Source organism: Chenopodium album, chromosome 6, assembly GCF_948465745.1.
Source record: "Chenopodium album chromosome 6, dcCheAlbu1.1, whole genome shotgun sequence".
Classification (NCBI taxonomy): Eukaryota; Viridiplantae; Streptophyta; class Magnoliopsida; order Caryophyllales; family Amaranthaceae; genus Chenopodium; species Chenopodium album.
The window spans coordinates 13,222,409-13,239,968 of NC_137839.1; the positions used below are offsets into that span (position 1 = coordinate 13,222,409).

The following is a 17,560-nucleotide window of genomic DNA, read 5'->3' on the forward strand; positions in this document are numbered from 1 at the left end:
TAGGGGTTCTCAAAACCCATAAGAAGGCTATAGGGTACAGTATTGATGATCTTAAGGGTATTAGCCCTGATTTTTGCATGCACAGGATTCATCTAGAGGAAAATTATAAGCCCTGCATTCAACCCCAACGAAGATTAAATCCAAACATGCAGGAAGTAGTCAAGAAAGAGGTGATGAAATTACTCGATGCAGGTATCATCTATCCTATTTCTGACTCCAAGTGGGTAAGTCTTGTACAGGTAGTACCGAAGAAGGATGGGATGACTGTGATAACCAATGATAAAAATGATGAATTAATTCCCACCAGAACTGTAACAGGGTGGCGTATGTGCATAGACTATCGTAGACTTAATATCGCCACTAAAAAGGATCACTTCCCTCTCCCCTTTATTGACCAAATGCTTGAGAGGTTAGCTAATCACAAATTCTTTTGCTATTTGGACGGGTATTCGGGATTTTTCCAAATTCCGATTCACCCTGAAGATCAGGAAAAGACCACCTTTACATGCCCTTATGGCACTTTTGCATATCGTAGAATGCCCTTTGGTTTATGTAATGCACCTGCTACTTTTCAACGTTGCATGATGAACATTTTTTCTGATTTCATAGAGTCTATTATGGAGGTCTTTATGGATGATTTTAGCGTATATGGTTCTTCATTTGATTCATGCTTAATTAATCTCGCTAAAATTTTGAAAAGATGTGAGGAGTGTAACTTAGTGCTTAATTGGGAGAAATGTCACTTCATGGTGACAGAGGGAGTAGTCCTTGGTCATATTATATCTGATAAGGGCATACAGGTAGACAAAGCTAAAATATCAGTGATTGAGCAATTACCTCCCCCAGTCAATGTCAAGGGAGTTAGAAGCTTCTTGGGTCATGCGGGGTTCTATTGCCGCTTTATCAAAGATTTTTCTAAAATTGCTAAACCACTGACACAGCTTTTGTTCAAGGATGCCCCATTTATTTTTACTGACGAGTGTCTTGAGGCTTTTCACAGGATTAAGCAGGCTTTGATATCGGCACCCATCATATGTGCTCCTGATTGGAACCTCACTTTTGAGATCATGTGTGATGCAAGTGACTTTGCATTAGGAGCCGTGCTCGGATAGAGGAAGGATAAGGTTTTGCATGTTATTTATTATGCCAGCAAAACCTTAGATGAAGCCCAAGTCAACTATGCCACCACAGAAAAGGAGTTTCTTGCTGTTATATATGCTTTAGAGAAATTTAGATCATATCTAGTTGGTTCTAAAGTTATTGTTTTTACTGATCATGCAGCATTAAAATATTTGATAGCCAAGGCAGAATCAAAGCCAAGGCTACTCCGTTGGGTTCTCTTGCTCCAAGATTTCAACATTGAAATAAAAGATAAAAAGGGAGCAGAGAACGTAGTGGCAGACCACTTGTCACGTATCAGGTATGATGAGGGTAAGGATTCTTTACCTATAGATGATTCTTTCCCTGACGATAACCTGTATGCAGTTGTTGAGCATCACCCTTGGTACGCCGATTTTGCTAATTATATAGTGGGTGGTACTCTACCTCCTGACTTGTCCTACCAACAGAAAAAGAAATTCCTCTATGATGTTAAACATTATTTTTGGGATGACCCTTTTTTGTTTCGTGAGTGTGCAAATGGATTATTTCGCAGGTGTGTTCCCGAATGGGAGGTTCACGGCATCCTTACCAGTTGTCATACTTCACCCTATGGTGGACATCATGGCCCCACTAAAACGGTGGCCAAGATTAATGAGTCAGGTTTCTTTTGGCCTAATATGTTTAAAGATGCTAACACTTTTGTGCAGGCTTGTGACTCTTGCCAGAGGACTGGCAACATTTCGCGGAGGCATGAGATGCCCCAAACTGGGATTCTAGAATTTGAAATATTCGATGTTTGGGGTATCGATTATATGGGGCCGTTCCCATCTTCCAATGGAATTGTTACATACTTGTAGCCGTCGATTATGTGTCCAAGTGGGTTGAAGCCATAACTTCACCAACAAATGATTCCAAGGTAGTCATTAAGCTCTTCAAGAAGATCATATTTCCCAGGTTTGGTGTTCCACGAGCTATTATTAGTGATGGGGGTACCCACTTCCATGAAAGACAATTGGATAAACTCCTCAAGAAGTATGGCGTATATCACAGAACAGGGCTTAGTTACCACCCTCAAACTAGTGGTCAAGTTGAGGTCTCTAATAGGGAAATCAAGGCGATCCTAGAAAAGGTAGTAGCCAAGTCAAGAAAAGATTGGAGCATGAAGCTTGATGACACACTTTGGGCATACCGGACTGCATTTAAAACACCGATCGGTACTTCACCTTATAGATTGGTTTATGGTAAGGCATGTCATCTTCCCGTAGAATTGGAGTACAAAGCTTTTTGGGCGATCAAAGAGCTTAATATGGATTCTAAGGCCGCGGGAAAGAAGAGACTCCTTCAACTCAATGAGTTGGATGAGTTTAGATTGTCGGCATATGATAGTGCGCGGATCTACAAGGAGAAGACCAAGAAGTGGCACGACAAGAGGATCCTACCAAGAGAGTTTGCACCGGGCGATAAGGTTCTTCTCTTTAATTCTAGATTGAAGATTTTCCCAGGAAAGTTGAAGTCTAGGTGGTCCGGTCCCTTCACTGTCACAAAGGTAAACAAATTTGGTTCGGTAGAGTTGGTGAATGACAAAGGTGAAGAATTCAAGGTGAATGGCCAAAGGTTGAAAGTGTATCATGAAGATGCTACCATTAGAGATGTGGAGGAGACTCTCCTAACTCCACTTCCAACATGAGTTTCAAGGTGGTGAGAAGGTCGTGCGGGACCTAGATAAACCAGCGCTTTGTGGGAGGCAACCCGTATTTCATGCTTTATAGGCTAGTTTTCCTTTTCCTTAATTTTTCCTTTTTATTTTTATTGTTTTTTTTTAGAGAGGCGAGGAGAGTGATATTTCACCGGTTTTAAGTGTTGTTGTACAGGTATGAATTTCACAGGGTATAAAGACTTAGAGAAATTTTGAAGAAGAAACGGAATCGGAGGAAAAAGGCTCTCTCGGGCCCGATCGGGCGCGCAAGTGAGCCAGAATTCATGGTCAATTTCGCCCGATCGGGCGAAATTGCCCGATCGGGCGTGTAAGTGAGCTAAGAATCGAAGCATATTTCGCCCGATCGGGCGCGCAAGCTAAGTGGATTCCAGGGTTATTTTCGCCCGATCGGGCGAAGCTTGCCTGATCGGGCAAAATTTTTGGAAAATCGAGTAAAAGAAAAAGAAATGTCGGGCGAAGTTCGCCCGATCGGGCGAGAAAAAGGGCGAAAAATCATTCGTGTTCGCGCCCGATCGGGCGCGCAACTTGAATTTTGGAGAATCACACCTTCGCCCGATCGGGCGAGGCTCGCCCGATCGGGCGCGCCATCAGGACGACACCCCCTTTATTTTCTTTTCTCTTCTTTCTTCCCTCATTTCCTCCTTATTTCTTCTTCTTCATTCACTTTCTCTCTCTAAAACCTCCATTTTCAAACCTTAAACTTTCACTTCAATCTAAGATCTTCTCCAATTCCTCCATCCAAACTCAAAATTTTTTACATATTTCATCTTCCCTCACCTTCCTCTACACTCTATCCTAATTTTCCCCAATTTTCTCTCAATTTTTCTCAAACCCTAAGAGAGAGAAACCTCAAATTTTCTACTATTTTCAACGACAATGGCCTCCAAGCGTTCAAGAAATCAAAGGGGTGAGAGCTCTAGTGCGGCACAACCAACAATCAACCCGGACCTTCAAATTCCGGGATGGGAGGAAGTTGTAATCGTTTCGGAGGAGCAACGGGTTCGGATGATCAACCTCATCGATCGTCAGGTAATTTCTACCCGTTTCATACATCATCCTACTTTAGCTAGGTTAGGTCTTGACAAATATGTAGAAAAATTGTTTAAGGGCATAGGCATGAGTGAGTTTTTTCAAATGTTCCATGATACTTATGATTATTTAACATTGGAATTTGTATCAAGTTGTAATGTTATCAAAATGAATGCACTTATCACTCATGTCCAATTTCGATTGTTAAACAATAATGTGAGATTAACTTTAAAGGAATTTGGTAAATTGTTTGACTTGAAATTGGACAAGCCTATTGAACCTTCTCAAGACCACACCGCCGTGGTCTACAAGAGGTTAACAGGGGAGGATTTGGTGAACCTCCAACATGCCAAAGGGACATGGATTCAACATCCCGTCCCCAAACTTTGGCAAAGATTTGTCGGCCTCACCATTTTTGGGAGGAATGAACCGGCAAATGTTCAGAGGGATGAATTGGAATTGTTGGATTCCTATATAATTCCTAATGCTGAAAAATTAAATATACCTCATAGGATAGCCAACCATTTTCAAAGGGCGGCCAATGCGGCCGAAGCTAGTAGGTCTAGAGCGCCTATTTACTTTGGGGGGTTAGTGACCCATATAGCTAGGAAGCATTTAGGTTGGAACCCCGATGGCCATAGAAAAGTTGTGGGATCGAACCTAATGGACCTACTTATTTTGGGAGTTTGAATTGGGTACAACCGGTGGGGAGTGATACTTGGTGGATTGTCCACCGACAATCGGGTAGGAGGGATCAAGACTTTACCTTACCCCACCCCGCCTTGACCAAATTCGAGAGGGGGAATCCCTCTTATACCTTCGAGTTAGATGGTCAAGGTGAGGTTCAACCACCTCACCCCTCACCACAACCTCACCAATCCCCCATTCACCACTCACCCCACTACACACCACCCCCACCTTTCACCTACGGCATGCCTACAATGCCTACTACCTCGGTCGACTATAATGTCGACCCAAATGCCCCATATGACTTTTCGGCTTTTAGGAGCCAACTAGACCGTATTGAGACGGGACAAGGAAGGGTAGAGGGCATGATGCAAAACCTAGACTCTAGGTTAAGCACCCTAGATGGGAGGTTTGGTCTTATTGAGAGGAACCTAGGGAGGGGCCTTTACCCCATGTATGATGATTATGCCTGTCAGGGGGCTATTCCTCCCGATTCCCTTACTCCCGATTGGTTCCAATACCCCCAAGGAGGGTATTCTCACCCCGGTGCTTATGGTACTTATGTGGACTACTCTTCGGTCCACGGATATGGGGGTATGGGTGGGAATGTAGACCCTAACTACTATGCCGGTGGTTCGGGGTATGGTGGTGGTGGCTCTAGCCATGGCGGGGCCGGCTCTAGCCACGGTGGGGGGTACTCTAAGATGGATGAGGATGAGGAGTAGGCTACTCTCCCAAGTCAATGAGGGCATTGCTTGATTTGGCTTGGGGGTGTTCTTTCAACTTGGAAATTCTCTTCCTTCTCTCTCTTTATTTGCTTTCTAGTATAGTTTTTTTTTCTTTCCTAGTGTAGTTTTTATTGCTTTCTTATTTATGAAAAATACAAAAAAAATTCAAAAAAATAAAAATTCAAAAATACGTTCCAATGAATTGTAAATCATGCTTCCCTGTGCCCCATACTTGAGAAAATTGTTTTGATTCTTGGTATTTGATGATGAACATTTTGGATTTGTTGGTCATGATTTGAAGTCTAATTGTTTGGATTCCTTAACTTGCGTCAATTTTGCCCAACTACTTGTGAATATAGTGCCTGACTAGTTGATTTGGTTAGGAAATGTGTGATAGTTCCATAATTCCTGGTATGTCAATGAATTTGAGTATTGATTTGCAACTATGAGTAGTGTTTCATGACTTTATAATATGCACATGAGGAGGACGAAGGCGTTCATTCCTTAGGTAGTCTTCAGAGATATTTAGATACATTTGTTCCCTTCTTGTTACCCATGTTGTTGCTTGTGCCCTTTTATTGTTTATTTAGCCACATTACAAGCCTATATGAGCCCTATTGGTTACTAGTCCCAAGCTTGGCTTGGGGGAGCTATTAGTTGGTGAGGTGAGGGAGTTGTGGTGTGCATATTATTTGCACAATGTGGGAATAAAAGAAGAGTTATTGTTCTTTGATTTTTGATTGGAAAATATTGATGTTGTGTTTCAAAGTTGAAATTTCCAATATGAGTTAAAAAGAAAAAAAAAGAGCAAAAGAAAAAAATTTAATGCTCAAATGTTCTATTTGAAGGTTGTTCAAGAGAAAGTAAAGAAAAAAAAATTCAAGTTTAAAAAGAAAAAAAAAAAAGAAGAGAATGAGTTCAAAGTTTGTATTTCACTCAAGTTCTACATTATCATATTTTATGAGTGAAATTGTAAGTGTTGGGATTGTTTATATTGTTTGGAGTTGTATTTGGTGGATTCTTGTTGGAGTTAGTTATGTTGATGGAGACGTGTATGATCATTATTTTTTATCTTGGGTTTATTAGGATTTGGCTCCCTTAATGCATAGCTTTTCTCTCACATAATCCCAAATTTATCCTACCTTTACCCTAGCCTTACATTACAAGATTAAAAGACCTTCCGACCTTGTGCATAGAAGTTGTGTAAATGTGAAAGTGTTGTCTTTCAATGCAAGCTATGACTTGACATATTTCGAGTCGACTAGTAGGATTGAGCGTTCATTGTTTTATACACACGAGAGTGTGAGTTGGGAGGGCATTGTTCACATTAAAGGGGTTGGGTGGAGAGCGATCGAGTACATTCTTTACTCGCCACATAAATGAGAGTCGAGTGTGTGAACACTAGTCTTGAATTCTATATGCTCTTGTGGTTTTCTATACTTGACAATTGTTGGGGAGGAAGGGTGATTAGATGAATAAGATTGATTAACGTTGAAGCATGTTTGTTTAATTTTACCTTGAATCGTTGGCTTTTGATTTGTTGATTGGGGTGAAGTATGTTTTATATGTTCATTGATGAGCCCTTTGCTTAGGGACAAGAAAAGGTTTGGCTTGGGGGAGTTTGATGTGTCCATTTTATATAGTATTTTACCCCCGTCCCTTGGTCATAATTAGTAGTGTTTTTGGCCCTTTAGGGCCACTTTTATTACTAATATGTGTTTTCTAGTGTTTTCGTAGTTTTGGTTAAGTTTTGCAGGGAATTGCACCTTCGGAGCATTTTCCCGGGATTTTTATGAAGCGACTACGAGCATTGGAGGAGCACGATCATTTTCGGAGCCCGAGGCAATTGGACCATGTATTCGAGACCCGAGAGGAAATATGGATTGGGCCGAGAAATCTAGCCCAAATCGAAGTCCAAACCTCCAAGATGAAGTCGGGCCCGATCGGGCAAGCTTACGCCCGATCGGGCGAGCTGCGCTCATGCCAGCTGCCAAGAAGATGCGCGCCCGATCGGGTGAGCGTAGGCTCGATCGGGCGCAGCTGTAGGGAATATTTTCAAGCCTTTAAAAATCCCACTAGCTTGAACCCCACTGTGATCATACACTAAAGTACGGTGGCGTCCAAAAGGGAAGAAGATAGAGCAAAAGAGTCGCCAACAAGTTTTTAAGGAACTTGTAAACCGTTCACGAGGTGAAGGTTACACCCCTTAACGATCCAAGAGATCGTCAACTCCATAAGGTCATGAACCAAAATAGGGTTCGGGGATGATGGTACATACAAATCCAACCTAAAAGAGATTGAACCTGCCCTAATAATAGGCCTCTACTTTATTCTGCTCGTATTCATGTGCGCTTTTTGATTAACATGCAATCAATAGATTTAACCCTAAACCTGTTTAATCTATGTTGGTTGAATTTAATGCACAAATAAACTATTATTGGTGATCACTTGAATTATAATCACAATTAACCTAACAAGATTATTAATTATCTTATCAAGCGTGATTGCAAATACCAAATTCCCTTTAACCTGCAATAAAAGGTGATCAAGCAATAAATAATATACAATAATATGCATATCAGGCAACATAATAAATAATCATGATAAATCATAATCATAAATATTAGAAAGAATATAGGAAGCATCATACTTTTAATCATACTTGATATTAAAAATACCCTAGACATGATAATATGAATATCATAATAACAATCTAAACACGATGTCTACATCATAAAATCAATAAAGTACTTACTTGGATGCCTCGTACCTCTTTCTAATAACAAAATACACACGTCAGTAACTTCAAGGAAAATAATAAACAAAGCAATTAAATTAAATAATTGAAAGAGAGATTTGGGACCAAACCCTCAGAAATTAAAACCTTTCACGTCTAGGGCGAAGGCAACTTCGAATATGGCTAGGTGTATCAAGATCTTGCGAATGCGGAATTTTGTGTTAAAGAATAAAGTTTAGAAAGAATGAATGACTAATGAAAGTTGAAGAAAAGAGATGAGTGAAAAGGATTATTTGACTGTAGATGAATGCTAATTGGTGAATTATAGATAGTTGATGAAGACTTAAGAATAAAGAGAATTGGTGAATGATAGATGATAAATCCGTCCCTCAAAACGGAGTTTTTGATACGATATTTATAAAGAAAATCGGCCAAAAAAGATAATTTATCAAAACAGAGTCTGAAGATCGCAAAAACAACTTGGCGCCAGCCCTGGCTCATTGGCGCCAGGACCAGTGGCTAGCGCCAGGCGCCAATGGCTGGCGTCTGGCGCCAATCCTGGTTCCAGGCGCCAAGGCCTGGGGTTGGACGCCAAACCGGCTTTTAACACGTTTTCGAAAATTTGATAATTTTACCGTACTGGAAGATAAAATAATATAATTTCAATCAAAAATGCTATTTGATCTAATTAAAACTCTAAAGAATCCTAATTGAATTAAGAATGATGAGACCTTCTAGAATGTTCTAGAAGACCAAAACCATTCCTAATTACATTAGGAATGATAAATCATATTAGGCCCTCCCCTAGATCATTGGGCCGTACTTAAAACTCAAACCGGGCCCAGTTTAGTAAATTGGCCATAAATTCCTCAATATTCATCGGAATTGGGCTTATAATATATCGTTGGAAAGGTCTTTGCAAGCCCCATCCAACTACACCACTATTGGACCCATATCATGGACCAACCAAACTGGATTGGCTGTTTTCTTAAAATAAAGTTTTCAAAAACAGAGAGAAGAGAAAAGAAAAGAAATAAAACTTTCCGCAACACTAGACCTTTCCACAACATATTATGATTCGACGTGAAAGGCACTCATCACTGGGTTTGGTTTTGAGGAGACACAAATGGGTGTCTACAGCTGCACTGAAGGATAGGCATAGGAAAAAAGGCGGGCCCGATCGGGCGCCCCCTTCGCCCGATCGGGCGCGTGTTTTGTTAGAACCTGATTAAGCTTTGTTTAATTCGTGTTTTAGGGGAGATATTTATTTTCGTTTTGTACGGATAATTAATCACTTCTTTCTCTTAGACTTTCTCTCTCTACTTAGTATTTTTCTCTCTCTAGAATTCTCTCTCAACTCTTGTACTTAATTCCTTCATTAATTCCAGATTTGTTTTGGTACAATTTCTTCCCTTTCTAATTTCAGCTATTTTAATTGTTTTCTTGTTTATGTTTTTAATTGTTTATTTGATTGGATTAGTTATGATGATTAGTGAGTAGTTTAATTCTAGGGTTCATGGGGATCCATAATTAATATGAAGGGATAGTTTGTTATTATTGATTGTTGATATTGCATGATAATTTCCTATTGAATTGTTTTAATTCTTTGCAATTAGATTATGAATCGAGCAGATGTAATTTGATTGTGAATGTTTAGCAATATTGAATTGATGAATCGAGCAGATGTTGATTTAATATTAAAGGCTATTTTTAATAGGAACTTAGGTCTAATAAATTGCGAGGGCCTGTTAGATCCATGTTGGTTAATAAATTGCGAGAGCTTGTTAATCATGTTATTGATGCATTGTTAATTATTGATTGCTTCGTTCTATCCCGGAATATTAATTATTGGTGAACCTGCGACCCTAGATTTCCTTATTATTGATTCTTTTCTCCCTAAATTCACCCTTCGTAGTATAGAAATCATATTTAAAATATTGGTTACTTGGATAATTTAGATTATATTAATTAATTAGAATTAAAAAGACTTGTTTCCCTGTGGAGATCGACCCTACTTCCTTATCTACTTTAGTTAGAGAATTTAGGAATTATTTTTGATTAGGGCATACGACTTTACCCTGTCACTTACACACAGAAATAGTCAAAAGACCACTTGCCCTCAAGTGGGACAAAGTACGATGATAACAAGAAACAAAGTTTCCAAACAAAAAGACAGAAGTTCATCCAAAGCATACAAAGCAAAAGATTAAACCATCACAGACGATGGCCTTCAAGCATCAGCTCCGTCGACAGGGAGATCACCAACAACTTCCTTGACGACCTCATCAACACGAGCGTTGTCGTCAACACCTTCGACCTGCAACTCCTTAACATCTTCTGAAGGATGGCCATCGACGACAGCAAGTTGATCCTCGACGACGGGAAGCTGAACCTCGACAGCGACGACAGGAGAAGGAACAACAGTAGAAGGACCAGGGCCTGAATCTGCAGTCGACACCACTACTGCGTCCTCCTCCAACTCATTGAGAGCCCCGCCATTGGCCAGAAAACAGTTGATCACCTCTTGGGGACGCCATTCCGAAGTCTTCCCATCCAAGAACGGTTTCATGAGCTTCGCCTTCACCTTGATCTCCAACTCCGCATAATCATCCAAGGCGTCCTCCAACTCCTTCTGGGTGGGCGTCAACTCTCCCTGTGCCTTTGTCAGAGCCTCCTCCTTGACCGCAATAACCCCGACCTTATCCTCCAAATGCTTGGCTTGCTCCTTCAACTGCTCCCTGAGCTGTTGAGTTTCTTCCTCCGTCTTCTTTGCCAGGTTTGACAGTTGACTCTCTAGAGTATCCACCTTCTTATTCGCCTCGTCCAACTCTTTCTTCGTCATCTGAAACACGTTGACAGCAGTCCTCCGTTGGTCCTCAACATTCTTAGCAGCGCTGTCCAACCTCTTCATTTCCTTAGCCAAACCAATCACCCTGTCCCTCAACACCAGCGAATTTTGCAAACACTGGCCAAACATACCCCAGATTACAAACCAAAAACTTTATCTCCATAAACCAAAAAGACGAAACTACATAAAACACTTACGTATAGATGAGCTGTCGCAGCCTCGGAGGCTATGTCCAGCGCTGAAGTTCCAGCCAAAAGCTCTCTAAACTTAGGAAAGAGCAGTTGATTCAAGGCGGGGAAGAGAGAGTGTTGGTCGCCCTTCCGAATCTCCAGAAAGTTGGCAGGGAAACGCGCCATGATGTCAGGATCCGAGGGAAACGCGCCATGATGTCAGGAAACGCACCAAAAGCTCTCTAGACTTAGGTTAATATAATGTTTTCATATTAGTCAGAAAGCGCACATGAATACGAGCATAATAAAGTAGAGGCCTATTTTATAGGGCGAGTTCCTTCTTTTGTAGATTGGATTCGTACCCTCATCCCAGAACCCTATTTGGTTCAAGACCTTATGGAGTTGACGATCTCATGGATCGTTAAGGGGTGTAACCTTCACCTCGTGAACGGTTTACAAGTTCCTAAAACTTGTTGGCGACTCTTTTGCTCTCTTTTCCTTCCCTTTGAACGCCACCATACTTTAGTGTATGATCACAGTGGGGTTCAAGCTTGGGGTTATAGTGCTTGAAATATTCCCTACAATAAATGAACCCAAAAATTGAATAAATAGAAAAAACACAAAGTTTCATATGTGGCTAGTAAGTGTGTGGCTGGAAGTACTTGGTCAGAGGTTATTCAGTCGGTTAAGGGTTACTTTTTCTTTTTAATAATCGGTTAAAGATTACTTAGTCAAGGGTTATTCAATCGATCAAAGATTACTTTGTCATAGGTTACTTGGACATGAGGGGTTACTCGATCGATCAAGGGTTACTCGGTCGCTCAAGGGTTACTCAATTGGGATTTACACGGTCAGGGGTTACTCGGTCATTCAGGGCCTAGGGGTTACTCAATCAGGGGTTGTTCGGTCTGGTTACCTAGTCAGTGTTTGGTGTGTGTCAGTCGGCCAAACGGTGTGAACAACACACAGAAAACGCACCAATAAAAAAATGTTGATGATGATCCTATTTTATACCTAAATAGTATTTTATTACTTAAAGAGAAATAAATCAATAATATTTTTTTTGGTGTTTAGAGAGTCATGAGGGTGATAATGAAAATTAATCCCAATATCACTTGGAACCAAGAGGGATCAGAGATCTAACCACTTGAGCTATCCCTTCTCTATAAAATTATGTTTGTCACTTGAGCCACAAAGGCAAGTAATAAGAATCAATTATGAACTACATAATGATTAAAACATTATGTTAGTTATATATTAATTGACTAATATAAAATTTTTAGTAAAATAAAGAATTTTTTAGGCATTTTTTTAATGGGCACTAATATCTTACGGCCTTACTACCATACTCCTAGTTTTGTAAAAAAAGAAATTACATTTTGACATTTTCATATTGTCTTATCATACATGCCAAGAATTAAAGGATAACATTATGATACTATGCTCAAACTAGTAAATACGAGGTATAAAGCAAGAAGAACACTTAGTTTGTAACAAACACTTACGTCCAGTTTCATGGGTGACATGAGCAAAGAAGGCGGCGACTTCACGCTTAGTATCATCGGAGGATCCACCTTTGCCGAACTGAAGATAGTTATTAAGAGCATTCAAGAAAGCAGATCTGGTGTAGAAGCGCTTACCAGCACAGCTAGAGCCTGCTTGGTTACTAATCCCATTAAAGAACGCGTCTATCACCAAACTTTGTACTGAAACAGCACCACCACAGAAAGAGTAACAAGGGCCTTGTTTGCACCCTTTGCCACAGTAGGCTTCGCCGTTGCCACAATAACCATATTGGCTACAGCAAACGCCGGATGCACACCCACAGTTTTGAGCTGCAATCATTGTGCATGACATACAAGCAATTGCCACGAGTATGGCGAATATTTGTCTAAGGGATGACATTTTTGTTGTTGAGTTTTTGAGTATGTGATTACTGATGATGAGTTAGACATTGCAAAATTGGGTTTATATAGAGATCATCTAGGAAAGAAGACTAAGTAAACGCCGTATGTAAGATGTGATTTATATGTACAAGTTGTTGACATTTGGGTTTGGACAGCCATATTATGCGAATGCCATTTTTTACTTGTTCATGATCATGTATTGAATGATAGATTTTTCAAGAAAAAAATATTACATGTAATTAGTGATAGATGATATAATGTTTCATGGATAAGGCCATATGAGGGGATTCCCCATGTACCAAATTCATGTTCGTTCTGGTAGGTGATAAGTTGTGATTTTAATATTTGATGTATGCTCCCTTCAATTTGTTTAGATTTTGATTTTATTTACGTTTTTTTGTGTAAAAAAATTATAAAAGTTTAAGTTGAAACAAATGTAATAAAGCACCACCCCTAGGAGGAAATTGAAAGTAAATATGAATAATTATTCCCTCTATCTCCAAGTAAAAGTTCACTTTAAATGATTTTAGTACTTGCATCTCCTCAAGATAAAGATAAAGAAGTGGGAGAATTGAAAAAAAAAAAATTATAATAAAAGGTGAGCATAGGTCGTGCCATGTAGTCCCACCATGATAGTGCTAGCATGTCTCTTGTTCAAACAGAGTGTACCTAAAACAGATTAAGAAATAGTCGTGTCATGCCATACTCGTACCAATCTTTCATAAACAAATTAAATCCCATTATTGTAGAAATCTAACTATGTCAATGTATGATGATATCTTGGTTCAACCCCATGGTATATATGCACCATACGGTTCTTATAATGGTAATTAAAAGTTATAAAAACAACAATTAATTGTCAAATTCCTCGATCAAGGAGTTAAGTACACCAGAAAAACTGAAGAAATTAAGCCAAAAAGAAGAACAAGACACAAGGATTATCTGCCATCATAGATGCATCCGTAGAAGCTTAGCTCAGGGCCTAAAACTAAATTGCATTAATGAGAGAGAAAGTTCTTACAAAATCTAGAGAGAGAAATAATACTGAGAGTATGAAATCTAATTAATTAGAAATTACAAGGTGCATAGCTATTTATATCAGCTAGCTTTTATTGCAGTACTACTTAGCTTTAAAATAAGAAAAAAAACCAACTTCTTAATTGTTGTAACTAACTCTGATGGCGTGGCAAGGCCATGCTTGACTTGTGTTAATGGTATTCTCAACCCCCCCCCCCCCCCCACCCCTCTCAAACTTGGAAGGGGCTTGGTCATGCCAAGTTTGGACAGTAAGTCATTGAACTGAGAATAAGGTAAGATCTTGGTGAGAACATACTGAGAAGAGGTAGGCAGATAAGTGAGTTGAATGAGCCTTTTCAGAACCTTTTCTCTTGTGAAATGACAGTCAATGTTAATGTGTTTGGTCATTTCATGGAACACAAGGTTCTTTGCTAAGTGTATGGCAGACTGGTTGTCACAGTGCAAGGTAATAGAATTAGCCACATCAAGTTCTGCAAGAATTCTGACCATCCATGTTACCTTTGCTGAAGCACTTGCCATTGCCCTATATTCAGATTCAAAAGAAGATTTGGAGATATTAGGCTGCTTCTTTGACTTCCAATTTATAGGGGCTTACCAAGTTGGAGAATGTAACCAGTTATTGATCTTCTTGTGTTGGGACAGGAAGCCCAATCAGATTTAGAGAATGCTTGTAAGGTGATTGAATCTCCAACTTTCATCAGAATGCCCTGTCCTGCTGTTGCTGAAACATAGTTTTAAGTGTGTTGGAGAGCTTCTAAGTGAGAGGTTCTAGGATGTTGCATAAATTGGCTCAACAGATCAGGCTTGGTGTTTGTTAAGAAGTTCAGTTTACCAACCAAACTTTTATATTGAGAAGGATCAAAAAGTAACACACCATCAGTTTCCTGCAGCTTCATATTTAAAGGGAAGGGAGTTACAACGGGTGTAAAAGAAGATATCCCACAGTCTGACAATAACTCCTTTGTGAATTTCCTTTGTGTGAGAACAATTCCATACTTGATAACCCACCTCAATTCCAAGAAAGTAATTCAACTTCCCAAGGTCTTTAATGCTGAAGGTCTCATAAAGATGTTGCTTCAGCTTTGTGATAGTATCAATATCATTCCCAGTAAGAATGATATCATCTACATGTACAGCAACAATAGTGATGTTGGTGCAGGTTTTCTTCACAAACAGAGAAGCATCACTCTTACACTAAACAAAACCTTGATTCTTGAGCTCATTGTGAAGCTTGGCAAACCACTGCCTAGAAGCTTATTTCAGACCATACAATGACTTAGTAAGCTTGCAAACTTTACCATTTCCAGCTTCTAAACCCTCAGGAATCTTCATATAAACATCCTCGTGAAGGTCTCCATGCAAGAATGCATTATTTACATCTAATTGAAACAAATTCCAATTCTTGCAAGCAACCAAAGCAACAACAGCCCTTATAGTAACCATTTTGACAACTTGGAGAGAATGAAGGTTTCTTCATACTCCACCCCATACTTTTGTGTGTATGTAACACCCCAATAATTCTCCCTTTTCCAAACCACTTACTTTAAATAAAATAGTGGAGAACCATTGGCATGCTACCGCCACGTGTTAAAACATTAAGGCTTTATGAAAGTATTGCAGCGGAAAACCAAACATAAATAGTTTAGAAAACCAATAAGTCAAAGCTTACAAATTGGAACCATAAAGGCCCTTATTTAAAACCAAACCAATAATCAAAGTCCAAAGCATAAACGAAATAGCAAAGCATAAATAAGTTCAACACAAGCATCGAATACTCAATCACACAAATCCCTTGACAATGCGTTTGTCAAATCCCTGAACTTCGCATCATCAAGCTAACTTGTTCAATACTGCTCCCCAATAATTTACAATTGTAATAATTGAATCATCACAGGGTCATTGAAAGGCGAAGGCCATGACCAAAAGAAAACACACAAAAGCACGCAATCAGCAAAGCTGAGTACATACAAGCTACAACACACAAAACCTAGCATGCTCAACTAATTAAAGTAAATAAACATACAAAACAAATTCATTAATCAAGACTCCACGCTTAAACAATTCAATTGACTCAACATACTTTCTAACCAATTCCAAACACTTGACTCTTTATATTCAATTTAATTAATTTAATTTGGAGTAAGAAATAGACGAGGTTGTCCAATCACTACTACAAAAAGCGTGATTTTTAGACGCTTTTCAGCCTTTTTTCGACACATAAAAGCGTCCCAAAAATCTTTCTCGACGCTTCTAAAAAGCGTCGAAAAAACGTGAGTCGAAAATTTTGTTAGACACCAAAAAGCGTCGCGAATCTCGACGCTTTATTGTGTCCAAATTTTTATACGAAGCGTCGCAATTTGCCACAGTTGGCGCACTTTCTTAACTTTGGCGACGCTTTTTCACGTCAAGAATCTTAAAATTGGTGACGCTTTTCTATGTCCAAATTTTCATACATTTGCTATTTAACATTTTGGCAACGTTTTTCCTGTCCATATTTTCTAATTTGGGGACGCTTTTTCTTGTCCAATTTTTTTAAAAAAATACCTAGAATACCAAAATAAAATATTTCATTCACTAATAATTATTTCTAGTATACTAATATTACAAAAAATAATAATAATAATACATGTACAACAAATTTATGCCAATTTTTTTTATTACATATAAATATATTATAGCATATGTACAATATCTCATAGTAATGGGTTTTCTATTACAACAAGTACAATTCCAACTTATGCTTTATTCATGACTAATTGTAGTGGAACAAATTCGGAATCACTAATTGAAATCTTTAAATAGCTTAAATATATCTTTCTTTCATCCTTGAAATATTGCAGCATTAGTTGTTAGCCCTTTTTTGCCGTTTCTCAGTATTGCATATCCTAACTCAAGCCAATAGCCAACCAAAATCAAAAATGGATGAAGGTCAGTACTAGCAGCTCACCAACTATAAAATCAAAAATGGATATAGAATTGCATCCGTGAAAAGCTCCACTTTCTTCACATCAAAAGCCTCGTCCATAGCCAAAGCATCTCTAACAGCATAAAGCTCAGCTGCTAGCGTCGTGACAGTGTTGTATTTGCTGGAGAAACCCAAGAACCAAGTCCCATCATCATTCCGAATCACTCCACCACCAGCAGCAACATTAATCCTCCTCCAAGAGCCATCTGTATGGATTCTTTTGAACCCAGGGACAGAATGCAAGCATTAGCAGTAGCTCCATCCTCACCAGAGGGAGGGTGGAAGATAGAGACAACAGACTGAGAGGAACCAGCAATCCCAACAGAGATAAAGATAGCAGCAAAATTAGAATATTGACAACATCATCGAGAATAAAAAACAACGGCAACAGCATTGCACAGCAACAGTAGAAAGTCGACAACAGTGTGATCAGCGTCCTGCAACAAGAACAACATCAATCATTTCAACTAATGACAGAAATGAAATTAGTAATATATACGAATACCAGCCAATTACAATGATTCAAAAAGAAACCACACCTAAGACTTTAAAGCAATAACTAGAAAACCACCAATTAAATACATTCAAAATGTGCCTTCCAAAAAAAAGAAATACATTCAAAAGGAAGCTGTC

At 39.2% G+C, this 17,560-nt stretch overlaps 1 pseudogene; it reads right to left on the bottom strand.

The window, feature by feature from the left end:
- Nucleotides 1–12,228: 12,228 nt before the first annotated feature.
- Nucleotides 12,229–12,922, bottom strand: LOC145636695 (endochitinase EP3 pseudogene; annotated as a pseudogene).
- Between the last annotated feature and the right edge of the window lie 4,638 nt (nucleotides 12,923–17,560).